Here is an 18,790-nt window from a genome sequence, read left to right on the forward strand (position 1 = left end):
ATATCCAATTCATTTGCAGCCCTAAAAATGTTGTGGATCGAATTCCACCATGCATGAATTCACCTGTAGTTCATGTGCTCCACCATGCATGAATTCACGCATGTAAGGAACCATTTCTGTCCAAATAGTCATCATTGTATAGTGCATGGAATTCACTGTTCACAGCTTGCGAGGAGGGTAAGAGGGTTTTCAAGGTCCATTTGTTTGTTGCAGAAGAAAAAAACATGTTGTTAATTTTGGAACTCGATCATAGATTTAAATAAAATTGAATTAATATTTAGAATCCACAACCCTTAATCGGAGACTCCATTACTTTTCATTTAAGTTCGGGTCTCCTACGCACACCACATTAAGAACATCTCCCTGGGGATGTTCCCAATATACTAATATAGTGTCATATGGGTAGGATTGGATGATTCTCATTGGACAGGATTAGTGATTTACCAATCTACAAATGTGTGAGCAGATACCTGAATCGTTTTCATCAATGTAACTGGCTGATGCATGTATGATTTTCATTGGACAGAATTAGCGATTTGCTTAGTCAAGGTACTAGGCTACTAGCAGACGTGAATTCCATAGAGAAAGTCGCATCTCCCCTGCAGAATGCGCCCAAAAACGTCTTACAGCACATTTCAATCATATATTAGAAACATCTCCAAATGAAAAAGAGATATTCTCAATATACGCTCAGATGTACATGCGAAGCGTTTTGGGGGCACGTTTTATGACGGGGAGATCAGAGATGTGAACTCTCCATAGGGTTAGGGTAAGAAGAGGATGGATTCAATTTCCTATCACTGTATGCACACACGATGTTTGTGGTCATACGGGAGCATCCATCACCATCCACGAGGAATGTACGAAGCAACTGGACGGTGATAGCTACAGCTATACCCCACTCCACCACATGAGTATGTATGTAACTATGTATGACCACCACCTCCTTCTTAATAATTTCATTATTATTATTTTATTTTTCGCTTCGTGGAAGGTGGAACAAAGCAAACCAGGCAACGCAACAACGATGCATGCTTCCGATAACCTTTCTTTTAATAGACTTTTAGACTTTAAGTTGGGGAATTGATGTTACACCCATCACTGTTTGCCGTTTGCTTCTTCTACCTTCTAACTTGTTTCCCTCATCATCTCTTCAGACTTTGGACCACATTCCAGTTAGCATGCATCTGGGGACCAGACTGGCAGACTCCCATATCAACTAAACTACTAAATGGGATTGATGGAGTTTCTAAGCCCTTAGATTGGTGTCCATTCAATATAAGATGGCCCCTCCTGATTTGATGCCAATCCAGTGTTTTAGATTGAATGCGTACACGTATTAATATCAATAGTTTAGTTTGACGGAATTTATGTCGGCAAGTTGCACCCAAATGGTACTGGTACCACTACCACCGTGGATGGACAAGACAGCAGTGCACACATGACTCACGAGATATTTGACCATAACTCAGTTTCAGTACGTACTTTACGTAGTGTGTAGACTGTACAGTATAACCGTCAAGTCGTTAACCAATTAACCAAACACGATTTGCTCCTTGTCAAATTAGGGTAACGCTTTGACCACGTGTTCTTTTATTATATTAAATCACTAATAGACTATATGTAATTCGCTCATGGTTTTACTGTATAACCTCATCGTACACCGCACATTTCAATGGCGGACGTATAATTTAGAAGATAGAAATAGAACAGCCCTGACACACCGAGTTAACTCGTCACGGTATCGAATTTCAACTAGGTCAATGTATCATGTATGTAGAGGGAGAGAAGCCCAACGTTCAGGTCTGATTGATCGAGTAAACCAAACAATCTTTTTTTTCTGGTTTCTAGCATATAAAGGCAATTTTTAAGGTTTAATATTGATAAAAATAATATATTTAAAAAAATTAAAAATAGAATAACTTTTTAAAAATAATAAAATAAAGAACAAAAATACTGTTTATCTTCTTGTTTTTGTCATTTATTCATCAGAACCGCCGCCCACCGCCGCTTTCGTCCACCTTCGATTCCGCATTCGGCAACGTTGTCGGAGATAACCGGAGGCAAAAGTAGCGGCGGTGGCGCTGATGGTTTTTCTGTTCAACGCCGTTACTTCTGTCCACCTCCGCTTCCGCCTCCGGCAACGCGATCAGACATGGGTAGAGATAAAAGTGGCGGTGGCGGCGGATAGAGGAATAACCACCAGTGCCGCCGCCGCTACCTCTACCTCCGGCCACCTCCGACAATATTGCCGGAGGCGGCGGGCGGCAGCGGAGAGGCGGTGACGAGTGATGACGAGCGACGGCGGATGGCGGTACAGGTGAATAAATAACAAGAAGACGATGACCAGTTTTTTATTATTTATTAATATTATTTTTAAAAAATTTATTTATTTTTAAAATTTTTTGAATAAATAACAAGAAGACGATGACCAGTTTTTTATTATTTATTAATATTATTTTTAAAAAATTTATTTATTTTTAAAATTTTTTAAATATATTACTTTTATTGATATTAAATTCTAAAAATTACCCTTATATGCTATTACCCCTTTTTCTCTCTTTTTTCGGAACTTTCTTTTCCACTCAATCAATCAATCTGTCAATTCTTTTGTATCTAAACACCCCACGTCGCGTGCCTAAACACCATCCACCACCGGAATCCAGTTGGTAATTCACACCATAATTGCTCCGCCACCTCTTTCTATGTCTTCTTCACCTCGCCATCTGCTCTAAAGTGGTCAGATTTCTGCTTCTTTCCTTCGGTATTTATTTTTCCTTCTATCCACTCCCTGTAATTCGTTCTCACAGATTTCTCTCCTTTTCTCAAAGAGTTTTGCTTCTCTTAGTCCCTTGTCGACGACCTTTTGCTCGAAATTCCATATTTCTTGCGACCTGATGTGTTAATTGTAATTGATTACTCCTTACTTGCTCTCTCGGGAAAATTTTGCAGTCCCACTCGAACAATTACCCGCGATTTCGGTATCCTGTTTTGCTGATCCGGTTTTTATCTAATTTGGATTGGTTGTTCATAGACTAGCATGTGCTGAATGAGATTTGATAGTTTGTTCGAATTCTCGGAAGGCCGCTGCATAACCATTCAGTTTGGATTTTGTTGCCATCTTCTCATTCGTGTAGTGCTCTAACACTATGAATTGGTTAAACAAACAGTTGAGAATCTGACAGGGGCCTAACACTTCAATTAGATTGATAGATAGTACTTGCATGGATAGATAGAGAATCATGGCGACCGAAGGCTGGCCTTTGTCTTCTGCTTCTTGGGATTGCGGTGGAGAGTTGCAGTTCTATGGCTAATTGGGAATTGTCGACCGATTGATCATTTAGTTTAACGGTTGAGAATCTTCACCGGAAGATACTGCGGAATCGTTAACATGCTTCCAGAAACTGATAGGTCCAAGGAATTGCTCAAACTTCCACATTTGGCCCAATCCGCCTCTGATAATTTTTCGAAGAAAGGGGAGAAGGAGGAGGAGGAGGAAGAAGAAGAAGAAGAAGAAGAAGAAGAAGAAGAAGAAGAAGCAGTTATGAAGATCAGATCCAGCGGAGGAGGTTATGATTGTTCCAAACGCTGCAGCCGCGAAGGATCAAATGATTCTTCTCTTATCCCTGGTCTACACGATGACATTGCTCTGACCTGCCTTGCTCGAACACGCCAATCAGATCATGCTTCACTGGCCTGCCTTAACAGGAGGTTTAGGTCACTGATGTCAAGCGGCTACCTGTATGGATTAAGAAAGCAGTTGGGCATCATTGAACATCGTGTCTACGTCGTCTGTGACCCCAGAGGATGGGAGGCTTTCGACCCTATGAGAAAGAAATGGATGAGATTGCCAAAGATCCCTTGCGATGATTGCTTCAATCACGCGGATAAGGAATCGTTGGCTGTGGGCAGCGAATTATTAGTTTTCGGCCGAGAATTGTTGGATTTTGCCACTTGGAAGTACAATTTGGTTAGTCGGAATTGGATCAAGTGCCAGGGTATGAACCTCCCTCGATGCTTGTTTGGTTCTGGTAGTTATGGTTCGATTGCCATTGTTGCAGGGGGCAGCGATAAGCATGGAACTGTCTTGAAATCTGCTGAACTTTATGATTTGGAGTCGGGTAGATGGGATCTGTTGCCAAATATGATTTCTCCCCGCAAGCTCTGTTCTGGTTTTTTCATGGATGGAAAATTCTACGTGATTGGTGGGATCTCGAGTCTCAATGTGGTATTGACCTGCGGGGAGGAGTTCAATCTTCAGACAAGGAAGTGGAGGAAAATCGAGGGGATGTACCCAAATGTCATTAATGCATCTCAGGCGCCTCCACTTGTAGCTGTTGTGAATAACCAACTCTATGCAGTCGAGCACTCCACCAACATGGTGAAGAAGTATGACAAGGAGAAGAACACTTGGTCTGTGTTGGGACGGCTCCCTCTTAGAGTTGATTCTTCTAATGGCTGGGGCCTGGCTTTCAAGGCCTATGGAGATGAACTGCTGGTTGTAGGAGGTCAGAGGAGCCGAGAAGGCGAGGGAATTTTGTTGAGCTCTTGGTCTCCAATGTCGGGTCTCAAAAATGGGATTTTGAACTGGAAGGTGCTTGATGTAAAGGAGCGTGTTGGTTTATTCGTTTATAACTGTGCTGTCATGGGCTGTTGAATCTTTTTCTTCATTCTGCCCAACTGAAGAAATGAACATCTTCAATCTAGCAGATCCTTGTTGCTGTTCCACCCTTTCTCATTGACCAGAATAACTGACTGTTTAAACAGTCTCCCCTGAGTTGAACATTTTCTCTTCTTTTCCTGTAACAATTTATATATTTGGATATGGTGCTCGATGCCCAATTCGGCATTCTTTTGCTTTACAAGAGACCACTACCAAGTACTGATTCTCTGGTAATGTCATAATTCTGCCTTTGCTCTTTTTTTTTTCTATCCAAACCCAATACTCTGTATTAAAAAAAAACATGAAAATCAACAATATTGTTTTATCGATATGATGTTTGTTAATGTTGCATGTTTGTGTTTTGAAAAGCATCTAATGCTATTACGCTTTTATCTTTTATAAAGCAGTTTATTGTTCTAATATCTAATGCAATTTTTCCTTCCAACTTTCCAAGCATGAAAATGGTGTTTTTTTTTTACTGTTACTTTTTTTTTTTTGTTTTTAGCCATAATTCCATGACATCTACAAGAGAGTTCCTAGTGAATATTAATCAACATTTATTGTCGCACTCATATGACTGACTTACCAATTGTTTAAAGGAAAATTTAACTTCGACTCGGTCAACACAGATATGGCTAGCTCAAAACTCGTTTTCGTACTCACTCAAAGTTTTGAATTTGAAATCTTTACACTGTAGTTGGTTCTTCATTCTTTTAGGTCATGAATAGAGTTATTATGGTCCCGGCCGGTACAGAGTTGTTATCTACCTCACTTAGCTGAAATTCCAATACTGAGGCCAAATTTTCAAATGCCAGTCAATGATCACTTACCAAATTTGTATTAAGAATGCCACTTTTTACAATGCCAACCTTCTCTTATCTTGCTTGTTACCCACTTACCCCTGAAATTTTTTAGTTCCTCCCCACTTTCCCCTGTTTTCCTTTTCCCTTTCATCGTGCTTGACTTCTGGCCTAATGACATGGATGAAGATAGTAAAAATGATTTAAGCGTTCATAATTTAAATTTGATACGGCATTAAACAGAACAGAATAATAAAATGGAAATTCATGCAACCAACCCCATATAGTTTGGATAAGGGTTTAGATGAAGATGATAATGATGATGTGACTTCTGGCCTAATGAAGTTGAGGGGCAAGAGTCGCCTCTTTCACTTTGATCAGGTAAAACCAAGAATAACCTTACATCCTCAAAGCTGAAATTCAAAGTACTGTCAACCTAGAGTATCGTCCTCCGTATATCTGAAAAATGCACAATGCACAGTTTCCTTCCCCTCAAGATCTTTGTTTTGAGAAATAAAATAAAATATTGATTTGGGGCTGAGAGGTTAACGATGGTTTTGTACGTTGTCCCATTCTGTTATCACACAGGATCAATTAATGACCAAATGTGTAGCCTTACGGTTGCTGGCCTCTTATTCAACCTACAGTGTACAGCAGAACCAGACTCAACAGCAAGGTCCAAGCAGTTCCACGATACGCCTTTTTTTCTAAGGATTTTCCAAAACTCTTTTTTTTTAATATGTAAAATGACATTAAAATGAGCCTTTGTGAAAAAATTAAAAGAGAAAGATTTTCATCAAGCTGAGACACCTGGTACACATGTTCGTGTCTGGGTGTATCAATATTTTTAACCATGCTGAACAGCAACGATTGAAAGAAGATTTAAGGAGACAGAGATTTATTATTGATCCATTAAAAGTTTATATTGTATTTAATTACAGACTAGATTATGGACCTGGCCTCTTAATTGATATGGTATGTTGGTTTTCTCCCAGACTATGACAAAGAAAAAATAGTTGTTTGAAAGAATATACGTTTCTTTAAACCATGCATGAATTTTGAAAAATAGCATCTAATTGATTATCATGTTTATGATTTTAATTGACTGGTCAGACTTTTTTCCAATATCATATTTTTTCTATATCTTAGTCGAGCTCCATTTCATGAGGGGATTGTACTTTTTAACGGGAATGCAAAGAAAGATGGTCTACATGTTCTTGGTGAGAACCCAACAGCCAACATTTTCACTTGTTGGAGCCAGTTGTAATATTGCCTATATGTTATAGCCATGAAACAGTGTTCAGAGGTTTCTGCTTCCCTAATTAGGGCTGTCAATGGGTCGGGCCCGACCTTATAGACCCGAACCGATTGAATCGGAACCAACGGGTCAGTTCAGGTTCTGATATAGTGTTTCGCTTATTATTGATTCAGTATCGGTTTCATCCAGTCCCGAACTGATTCAGACCCAAGCCCGAGTTATATACATATAATATATAATGTATAATATATTAAATAAAGTATATATAAAATATATATATATATTTTTTTTTTTTTATTATAACCTGGTCCATCGGATTAGACCTGATTGTCCCGAGAACTGATTGGTTCAGTTCTAGGTCTAAACATTACAAACCCTATTAGGTCCAGTTTGGTTCCGGTTCTAACTAGTCCCAACCCAAACCCAACTCAATGACAGCCCTACGCCAAACCCATAAACCCTTCCAAACCTAGGTATAGGCGGGGTTCGATCCCAAGTCTCCGCTACAACCAGTAGGCCTTACCATGTGCATGAATAACTTACTTGCAACACATGACATAGGTGCCACCATGCCAGTCGATCTGCAATTAGAAGTATGAAATCTGAACTCCCATGAAGTCTATTAAGATTTTATTGCATAAGCATTCTTTGATTGGAGTGGCTACAATGTTTTCAACCCACCACTGACTTGGCTGGTTGAATCGTTTAATTTGAACCATTATCCGGTCATGTAAATTTGCAAACACATGTATTATATTTTGTAGGTTCTTAACTTTGCAAGTTCCAACATAAGAAAGCCCTAGTTGAAATCGAGTAGGGTTTCGTCCTTCTTTGTAACGTCGTAGACTCCCAAGCTTTCTCTCGCAAAGCTTCGACTAGTTCACCTAGGTTTTTTTTTGTAGTCGTTCCTTCAGGTTTTGGTAAGAGTACAAATACAAATATGTATAGTACAAATACAAATAAAATAATACAAATATGTACAATACAAATACATATAAAATAATACAAAATACAAGATTTTGTATTGTATATATTTGTATTTGTACTCTTTCCAAACTAAGCCTTAATGCTTTAATTAATTGTTAATCAGAACAAAAATTTACATAAAATCGCCAATGAGAGGTATAAATAAACACAAAAAAAAAGGTATATAACCATTTGTCCTATTAGTTGGTTTTAAGACACAAGTAAACACAACAAATTGTAAGGTGCTTAGCTATAGAAAGAGGAATGCAGTTTTGAAATGATACCACCTTGGTTGAGTCTTTAGATATCTTCTTTTTTCTATCATGCATCCGAGCACAATTCTTTATTATATTTAAAAATAGTAGAATGGCTCGTGCGGTGCATGGGGAATTTAAACCAGTGAACGATCTGGGTATAGAACTTACGAACTTGGGTGTTGCCACTTGATTGATTCTTGACTACTCCAGTGAACATCAATTTGTTTGATTATTGAAGCTTTGACCCAAAGTGAAATCAAACTTCAATTTCTTTAATCCTAATTGAACTGGAAATGTTAAGAAAACAAAACTGACTTAAAACATAATTAATAATTTCACTTGATATATAACATAAGTGTGCATATATAAAAGTATACAGAAAGTATAAACAGTTACCGTAATTGATGCATCTGTATTTAGTTTGTGGCTGTAGTTGTATATGCATGAGGCAAGTAAATTAACAAAAGCTTAACAAACTACCACGTGCAGTTACTACAGTAAAGAATCATGCTTTCCTTGTTCATAGGTAATTCCAATAAGAGCAATCCCTCCATAAGAACTTGAATGAACCATGTGAATGTTCAGCTTGTACCTACGAAAGAAAATGAAAAACAAGACAATTATGTGATATTTTCCTTTAAATTAAGGAAATAAAAAGTAGAATATAGAACATACTTATTAATAAAAATATTTATTATTTATCATACTTATTATTGTTTAGTATGTAGAATATATGATGTTAAAAATGTTCATAATTTTTTAATTTCTATTTTTTTTTTACTTTGTCTACTTTTGGATTGTATTATTTAATTGTGGCAACATGAATTTTATTAACAATTATTTTTATTAAATATAATGGATGTAGAACATTAGAAATATTCCCAAATATTATCAACAAAAAATTGTACTTTTTCATTTTTTGTGTTTTATATTTTGCTAAAAATCTATTATGCAATTATGGCATCATGAGTTTCTTTGAAAAGTTGGACCATTGGCTTAGTATCTAAAAAATAAAATAGCTTTCAGACCAGTTTTAAATGATATATTTTATTTATATTATATAAATAATTTTTACTTATCACAATTTTTGGTTGACATAATTAATTTATATTTTTTATATATTCTTTTGATTACTTGTATTTTTTTTTTGTTTTTAAAGATTTATTATTTAACTATCATATCATCGATTAATCCATTTGACCTAAACCACTAACCCACCACCTAAAAGAAAAATAGTTTATTTTTAGATATGTGCCTAAATTTTTCTATGTTTTTTTTTTTAGTTTTGTGATTCTATGTACTTTCTATATTTATAAACTTTATTATTTGACTATAACATCATTTCATTTCTAAGTAGATTTTAAATTTAGCATTCCATTTTCATCGTTAATATAAATACTTCTTACATTTCATATTTATTTTTATTTAGTTTAATGAACAAACAATATTAAAGATGCACCCAATTCTTTTTATTTGTTTGTATTATATATTTATTTATTTTAAATTTTTATTTAATTATGACATTATTTATTAATTCATTTGACCCCAGATGGTTTTGTTTTTAAATTAATTTTTAAATATACTATTAAAATTAATACTGTGAATTTAGTGAATAGAATTTAATGATGAAAGAAAAACATATAAATATATATTTTAATGAGAGAGAATAGGAAAATAGTTTTATTTCCAATTGGTTTTAAAATTTACATTCCATTTCCATCATTAATAATATTTCTTATTTATCAGACTTATTATTGTTTAATATGTTGAATATATGATATCAAAAATGTTTCCTATTTTTTTTTAAGTTCTATATATTTTTGTATTTTATTTATTTTAAATATTATTATTTAATCATAACAATATGGATTGATCCATTTGACCCAAAATGGTTTAATTTCTTATCGCCACATAGATGAAAACACTATTTTTTCTAAGTAGGTGTTAAAAATATAAGTTTTCATGTTATTAGAGTTATTAATTTAGTATGTGTGGATTTAATTAATAGAATTTAATGATGAGAAGAAACAAAAAATGATTTAAATACAATATTCAATGAAAATGAATGCAAGTTAATAACTCAAATGTTGAATTAAATGATAGAGAATTAGATGCATTGAATATCTTTAAATTACCTCTTTTCAACTCATTTAATATTAATAACAAATTGTCCTATTTACCTTCATTTTTATCAATAAATTTAAATTTTGACTTCTTAAGCTCTAGCTCAACCCATACAAAATTTCGGGCCGAATCAATTTGGGCCCACCCAAGTTGTACCCCCAACCGCAGCAACCCACCAAACTACGAACTCACATCTTCTGAACCCATCGGTTTACGGAAAGAGTGCACCTGCAAATGAGAAACAAACACGTCATTTTTATTCTACTAAGGGGGATTTAACAGCTTTATTCTGTTAACGATGGTCCAACTAATTGAACCGGCCATTACAAGACAAATAGATGACGAAACCCAAATACTTGGACTTCCCTCTCTCATTCGTAGTCCTCCCATCGTCTCTCGACATACTGTCAGACCACCAGTAAAATCACAATAATTCGTGTCAGCATAGGAATCAACTGGGGACCAGCGACTGGTGGCACTCTCATTCTTCTTCTTATTTTCTTCCTCCTCTCCTTATTTTCTCCCTTTTCTTCTCTTATTTATATCGACAACAATCCTCTAAAGTCTAGAGGGTGTCCTAAAACTCCAATACATACTGCTGTGACCAAGCTATTGCCAAGAGATTTTTGTCGGTCCACTATTTTGTCATCTACTGGATTGCTTGGTGTCTGAGCTTGACCTCAATGTTCGCATGGAAGAAGCAGAAGAGGAATACCAGTTGGAGGAAGTTACCATCGTTCACCGGTTGAGTCTTCTCCGCCGGATGTCGGCTGGTGTTGTTCGTCGGTGATTAGGGATGTTAAAATGTGGTTGAAAAACTGAAAATCGATCCAAACTGAATAAGTTAATATGGTATCAATTCAGTTCGATTTTTATTTTCTAGCCAAATCAGTTTATGTTAATTAATTATTATACTTCTCAACGAACAATTTGTCAATTCCCATTAGGCTTTAGGCCCATTTTAACTTTTAATTAATATTAATTAAACCCTAGACTCATTATTAATTACTTTTTAGTCATTAATTATTCATTAATCATTAATTATTTTTTAAAATGACCAATTTGTCAGTTCTCAATTGACATAGGGCTTTGGGCCTATTATAATTTTTAATTATTAATAATTAATTAATTAAAACCATTGGGTTTTGACGCCATTTTAAGTTTTAATTAATAATACTTATTAAATACTTATGTGGAACCATGATCCAACTGAACCAAATCGAACCAAATTTGGTTAAGAATCAATTAGATTCTAAAGTATAATTTGGTTCAATTCATTTATTAGAAATACTAAATCCAAATAGTCAATTAGGTCATCAGTTTGAATCGAACCGAACATGCCGATGGTACATCGGTGGTTTGGTAACAGGGTAGGGCTTTGGAAGGGTATCTTTGTTCAAATGAATGTTGATTGCCGGTGCGAACTGCGGTTCTTTGATCTATTGAAAATAGAAAGGAAAAAATAATATTAAGTTTGTAAAAGGAAGAGGAAGAAGGGTCGGAGAATGCACTACAGAATGATATCCCTCTTGTCGCCGATGGCTCCTGATCATGCGCGATCTGCAAGCTCCTAGCTGAGGAACTACCTGGACGTACTTGCGTGGTGAGCTGGATCAATCTTCAAAAAAATGCTCAGAGGGACTGGGGGGTAGTAGACCCGGTGAGGTCGCTCTGATGCTTAAGTTAGTATGCTATGTCTTTTGCGAGCTAAGTACAAATGCTAGAGATCTTAGATGTGAATAATCGCGTGTACCTTTGCCTTGAGGTTCAATGCCCTTATATAGTGGAATAGTTGTGAATCTTACAAAAAGGCTCCAGGATCTCCGAGTTGTATAGATAAGACCCGTTCCATTTTCGAAGGAGAGCATTGCGCCAATTGATAAGGTTTATCACTTTCCTCCGATTCGGGCAGAGTGAAGATGAGCCATGTTATTAGAAGTCGTGATTTAGGGAAATTCGGAGTCCGCTGGGGAAGCTTCTAGAGTTGATTACATGGTGCTTTGGTTCTTTGGCCCTGAAATGGCACTTCGGTTCTTTGGCTCTGAACTAAATTGGGTGTCGAGGTGCCTTTATGCCGAGGTGATCGAATACCCGAGCTTTAACTTTTACTGACTGGGCTCTTTTCGTTGAGTTGTCATCCTTCGAGCAGATCGTGTCCACATGACCTCTACTTTCTAGGTCGTGCCAAATCACCCTTCATAAATTAATTGCCCCCCACTCCTCATGCCAAGGGTCCTGACCCGGCACGGGGAGTTCATGACAAGCCCAGGTGGATTTGGCACAAAGTCTAGGTGACATGGAGGGCTAACCGTTGGTTAGACCTGTTCAACCATTCAGCTCAACCAGGAAGTGACCTAGATCGCGTCTTGGCTACGCGAGGACGTCACACCGTTTATAAATTCCGTGGACGTCAAAGGGTGCGCTCAACTGATTTCATCCTCAGGTAGCGTGTAGCCGGTTTTCGCGGGAGCCGTCAGATCGTACAGATCACAACTGTCGATTGCTGAATGTGGTAGATTATAAATAGGGAACGAAGGGCCCATTATCCTCGCCATGAATCATGTAACTCAGCTTTCTTAATATTGCGTCGAAGTCCTTCAGCTCACCATTCTCTCCCCTTGTGTCTGAGGTCATTACCGCCTTCTTTGGTGAGTTCGTCTTCTTGCACTAGTTGTCCCCTTTTCCTTTTTCTTTTCCTTTTTTCTGCCCAATATGTCTAGTGTTAGCATAGATATGTTATTTAGTGATTCTAGTGAGCCTGGGGGTGTTGAGGTGCGGTCCTCAGCTCCCGCTGGTGAGGCTAGCTCCTCGCAACAGAGCTCCTCTTTGAACCTTTCAGGAGAAGTGCCTTTACCCGACGTCGGGCCAGCTCGGTTTGAGGAACCTGAACCTCAGGCAGAGCGGCCGACCTCCGGAGAGGGGGTCTCATCTTCTACTCGAGGTCGGGATCCAGAAAACTTCGGTCATTCCACAATGACCTTGGACAGATTGCTATCCTTAATAGCTCGTTACCGTCTCCCTGATACTCTTGCCTTCAGCATTCATTTGGGTCAGTACCCTTGGGTTCATGACCATTATGAGCTCGCAGTCTTTGAGGAGCAGCTCATAGCTAGACTATGCTTCCTACTCCACCCCTTCATCATAGAAATTATTAAATTTTTTAATGTCACCATTGATCAGCTTCACCCGAACTCCATCAGTACTATTGTTGGTACGATCTCACTCTTTCACGAGTATAACAGACCTCTATCTCTAGATACCTTTAGCTTAATTTGTTCCATTAAGAAAAATTCTTCTTGTCTGTTTGGCGACACTCGACAAAGTTACTATATCTCACCTCGCCTTGGGTTCAAGGTTCTGTTTGGTAACCCGAACAAGGTATCGGTCTGGAAGAGAATGTACTTTTTTGTTCGGAACCCCGAAGGATGGTCATTCCCGACTCACTGGCGAGTGGCCATTAAGGACCCCAAGGTGAGGCTGGATGCAGAGACCACGACGATCATCCATTCTTGGAGGGACCTTGGCCTTGAGATGGAAGATTTGCTGGCTGAGGAAAAGGTTGTGCGAGCTAGGTTGAGTCCTCCTGGTAGACCTCTACCTCGGCACACACATTACTTCTCTCTTTATCTTTTTTGCGCTTACTTCAGTTCGTAGCTGACTAGAAAAATTTTTCTCTTTTTCTTCTCTTTTGTAGGAGCTATGACGGGTGTCAACGCCGCTAACCTCTTGAAGAGTGTTCAGAAGGGGAAGAAGAGAAAGGCCTCAAAAAGATCCCGTCGAGAGGAGGTTACCTCTTCGAATCTTGCCGAACCTGAAGTTGCTAGAGCCAACCATTGCCGAGCTCCCAGGGGAGGATGTTCGTCCCCATCCTCTGGTTGTTGACCTGGAAGAAGATCAGGGTGAGGAGACCCCACCCCGCAAGTCCGAAGGTACTTCAGTGCCCGATCCTCAACCCCCCTCAGCAAAGGAAAGCATAATGACTCCGAGGCTCGGGCTCCTTAAAAGCAAAGATGCAGTGTTTCTTGCGGAGGTCGCGGAGTGGGCTGACATGCCAACAAGTCAGCTCGGAAGAAGAGCAGCCAGCTACCATATGGTGGTAAGTAACCTACCTCTTCGTCTATTTTCTTATCCTTTTTTCAATGATACTTATGCTTGCTTTCCTTTTTAGGTGAACTCTGTTATCCACTCGCTGGTCTATCAATCTGAGATCTGCTTGAAGCGAGCTCGAGAGGCCGAAGAGAATGCTCGGAAGCTTTACTGCGAGTTGGACTTAGCTCGGGGTGAAATTCTTAGGGCGAAAAAAGGAGCTTGGAGCCAGGAGGAGTTGATTATGCTACTAACGGAGGAGAAGAAGAAGCTCAAGGGGGAGGAGGAAGCACTCCACCGAGAAAATGAAAACCTTGAGGCAATGATCAAGGAGCGCACTGAAATCTTTGACACTACAATTCAGGAGGTGAGGATTCAGGAAAGAGATTGTGTCGTCAAGGAGTTCAAGGAGACCCCCGAGTTTCATGACCTCCAAGTCGAGTATGGTTTCGACTCGTACCGATCGGGCTTCAAGCTCTACAGGTGGCTGGTGCGGTAGAAATTCCCCGAGCTTAACTTGGATCCATCTCCATGTCTTCCGTTACTCCAAAGATGGCAAAGGAGGCAGATGAGGAACCTGACTCCTCCGAGGGAGAAAGTGATGATGAACTCCTCGAAATGAGACCATTAGAGGAGGTAGGTCGAGACGACGTGGAGGAGGACCACATGGAGACTGGCCTACCTACTGGATGAGATTCTGGAAAGTCTGATGTCTGAACTTGCATCTTTTCTTGGACCCCCAGTATATAATGTATGTCTCGGGCCTCCAAGCTTGGTTGTAGTAGCAATTTCTTTCCTTTCTATATGTTGTTTTGTTTTTGTTTTTTTTTCATGTACTTGAAACTTTTTGTTAATTAAGAATAATAATTCAAAAAGTCTTTTGGTTTGTTGGCTACTATATGCCACTTGAATTATTTGTGGGTGATCCCTTTCTTTGTTGTAGTGAGACGCACCGTTAGATCGAGGTCCGGTATCTGCAAACAAGTATCGTTGAAGCACTTGACGTAGCTTTTGATTGATTCTCCTTTCCTCTGAACCACGTTCAGAAGGCTTTCTTGCGACTTCGGACATTTTTTACTGGTAATGAAATGCACAGTGAACAGGTCAGCAAATTGCGCCCAGCTTTTGATGGAGCCCGGTACAAGGTTCCTATACCAGGTTCGAACTACCCCCTGAACGTGGTGGAGAATGCCACACACATGCAGGATTTGTTAGCCCCGACTAGGTACATTTGAGACTGGAAAGAGTCCATGTGATCGTTGGGGTCAAACGACTCGTCATACTTATCTAATGGGGAAACCTTGAAGCCTTTCGACATTGGGATTGCTAGGAGCTTGGGAGGTAGAGGAGATGACCGGCTAAGCAAGGGAGGTGCAGTCTTTGTTGCCACTGAGCTCACTTCTTCCCTTTCTTTAGCTCGCTCTGCTTGTTGGTTTGGCTTCGCTGGCGGACTATTTCTGGCTGAGGAGCGGCATGTCTTTCGGCATCGCTGTTGTTGCTTCTTCACCGGCTCAGCGTTGGTGCTGTTGACATCTGTTTAGTTTGGTATCTCGATATCATTACAGACATTGTCGCGAGGTAGATCCTGGTTCCTTCTTGCTAAGTTCTCCTGGTTGTGGAGTTTGCACCGACTATCACGAGGCACCGAAGGGTTTGGCCTCGAGTTCGCACCTCGAGCTCTAGGCAGGTTGTTATCTCCTCGCGATCCGTTGTTTTCTTGTTGGGAGTGCCGCAGTGGGTTGGCCCTGTTGAACTGGCTATCCTTAGACCTATTTCTAAAGTTTCCTTGTGAGACTGGAGGGGTGTGTTGACCGTCTCTCCTCCCACGAGGTGAAGTCTGACCCCTAGGAGGGATCGACACCTACAAGGTTCCCTCACCCCGATGGGGGGATCAACGAACATTCTGGCTAGTTTTAGGCCGATTCTAGTTTTGGTCCTGGTGCAACCCTAGGTGCCGAGGTGGAATTGGTTGTAAGTTCGACTGCAGTGGTGGAAACTGCTGCTGATACTGCTTGTACAAGTAGTACTGCTGATATTGTTGAAGTTGTTGGACCTATATCGTACAAACGCACTGAACGAGGTCACGGAATTGGGAGTACTCGATTCCAAGGGGACCACGGATAGCTTAAAGAAGGTCACACCCACTGGGGGAAGCGGGACAATCACTTGCGTGGTGCCTTGTGGTATTGATAGTGATGAAACCCCTAGAGCCATAAGGGGAATAGTAAACTGGCCGATGCATACCGTGGGGCCTTGGGGGAAGGTTGATGAAGGAAGATTTGGCTCGACCTCGTAATTACGCAACATGTGGCAAAGGCAATAACTCGACACAACAACGCCTAAGGTGAGAGCACCAAAGGGAGGAACCAGCGGTCTGAACTCCCTACTAGGAGCCCGAACTCTCCCTTAGGCCCCGAGCCACTCAAAGGACAGTAACCTGAACTGGCCTGCCTTATGATAGTTCGGGACACTCCTCTCCGAACTGGCCTGCCTTATGACAGTTCGGGACACATCTCCGAACTCAAGACTTCACCTCGCTCACCACTCCAACACTTCGCCTCCAAGATGCCAAACTGAACAACCGTACCATGCCTGACACCGAGGAAGTTTGTATCCAGGGGCGGCGCACCTGACTGACTTGGGATCTGACGCTTGACAGCCGCACTTTAAATGGCCACCTGCCACTGCCATCTCCAGTTACAGAGACGGCTCTGACAAGGAGCAGTGGCGGTTCTGTCCCAACAGAAGGGATGACACCCGAACTGGCAGAAACACAAAAGTAATCATACCCGACCTGACAGAAGCCTCGGAGTTAGTGCGCGAAGTGGTTATAAAAGGACCCCTACCCCCAACAACAAGGTATGCAAACTTTGCGCCATCTGGTTTTATCTTGCCTTTGAGAGAATACTAACTTGAGCTTCGGAGCAATCTCACCGAGTTCCCCCCGGAGTTTCCTCATCTTCTCCATTTCAAGCTTCCCGTTGCTCGAGTCAGAGGCAAGGTCGCTGACAGCTAGGACCGGCCAGATTGCACACCATCAATTGGCGTCGTCTGTGGGAAACGTTTCTTCCAAAAACTCCAGCACCCATGGCTTCTTCCAACAATACCGGATGTGGCACAGAAACGAACACCACCGGGGAACAACTCCAAGTTCCCGTAGTGTGCATCGGGCAGTTCACCATCCCTCTTTCAGTGGATGGGACCCTCAGCATGAATGCGGCACGAGCAGTGGCGCCCCTGAACCTTCCTACCTTGAATGTCCCTCTTCTACTCCCTATCGAAACAACCTTCGCTGAACCAACTGTTGTCCCACTAGCGACCCGCCAGAACTAGCTGGACGACCTAATGCAATGCATGCGGGCAATGCAAGCCCAAGTGCAACAATTCCAGCAGCATCAACTCCAGCAGCACCAGGTACTACACCACCTCTCCCAACACCATTATCAACAGTAGTTCCCTCAACTACCCCTAAACCAGTCACTCTTCCACCTTGGCACCTTGTTCCGATGTCGGTTAAGGCCTTCCCTCAAGGTGGACGCCCTCACCGAGGAGAAGCTTCCCAATTCCAAAACCCCCCTAATAATCAGGCCTCATCCCCAAGCCGAAAGGAAAGAAAAATTACCCCCGCCTCACAGCTCGCAAGTGGGTTGGGAACCTCGCCCAAAAAGTCAGCACCTCGGTGCTCCAAGCCTGAGTTCCCGCTCACGAAGAATCGGTTTAGCGCCTTAGTAGCATACCAACATTTCGGGCCCATCAAGCTTGGCAACACAGAGGCCAACAGCACCAGTACCAGGCTCGCTCAACGAAGCCGCCGAACTGCCACCTGTGTCCTGCGCAAGCTCAGAGGAAAGGAAGAGACGAGCTCAGACGAGGTAAAAGCTGCCCCAATTCTCTCAGTTCCTTCCCCCCTCACATCAGAACTCCTAGCAGTCCCCATGCCAGAGACTTCAAGCTCCCACCCTTGGACAAGTATGATGGATCCTTTGACCCCAATAACCATGTCGATGCTTTCCAGTCCCAAATGCACCTCGCTAGGTCCAGTGAATCATGCATGTGCATGCCCTTCACCACCACCTTCAGGGGGTGGCTCGCACCTAGTACCGGAACCTAGCCCCCGGGTCAATAAGAAGTTGGGTCCAGTTCGTGCAGATCTTCACCGCACACTTCGTTACCAGCAAGCGGTGCCCTAGAACCGGGGAAAGTATCTTCAGGGTAGTCTAGAGGGAAGGAGAATCCATCCGGAGCTACATCAAGCGGTTCAATGAAGCATGCTTGCATATACCGCGATTAGACCTCGCAGTACAGCTCACGGCCACCAAGAGAGGGGTAACGCACAAGGAGTTCAAATGGCACATGGTGGCTAGCCAGCCAGCAACTGTGGCCGATTTCCTCAAGCTCGCGGACAAGTTCATGAGAAAAGAGGAAGAAATCAACTAAAGAACCGAAGGCAGGGTCGAGAAAAGAAAAAGGGAAGGTGAGCCCTCCAACCTAGGCGACAAAAGAAGCCAGGCCCGAGAGGCAAAGCCTAGCCAGCCGTCCCGAGCTCCCTTAGCAATTCGGACAGGTTACACGCCGTTAAACACAAGGCGGACCGAGATCTTGATGACGATCAAGGACGCCCGTATGTAAAGTGGCC

At 41.1% G+C, this 18,790-nt stretch overlaps 1 pseudogene across 1 annotated transcript; it reads left to right on the forward strand.

Moving 5' to 3' along the window:
• Positions 1-2,573: 2,573 nt before the first annotated feature.
• Positions 2,574-4,994, forward strand: LOC148868391 (F-box/kelch-repeat protein At5g60570 pseudogene; annotated as a pseudogene). Its single transcript, XR_016106523.1, has one exon. The product of XR_016106523.1 is annotated as an F-box/kelch-repeat protein At5g60570 pseudogene (transcript).
• Positions 4,995-18,790: the final 13,796 nt, after the last annotated feature.

The sequence above is a fragment of the Nelumbo lutea genome, chromosome 2 (genome assembly GCF_056320005.1).
Source record: "Nelumbo lutea isolate HS-2025 chromosome 2, American lotus-T2T, whole genome shotgun sequence".
Lineage (NCBI taxonomy): Eukaryota > Viridiplantae > Streptophyta > Magnoliopsida > Proteales > Nelumbonaceae > Nelumbo > Nelumbo lutea.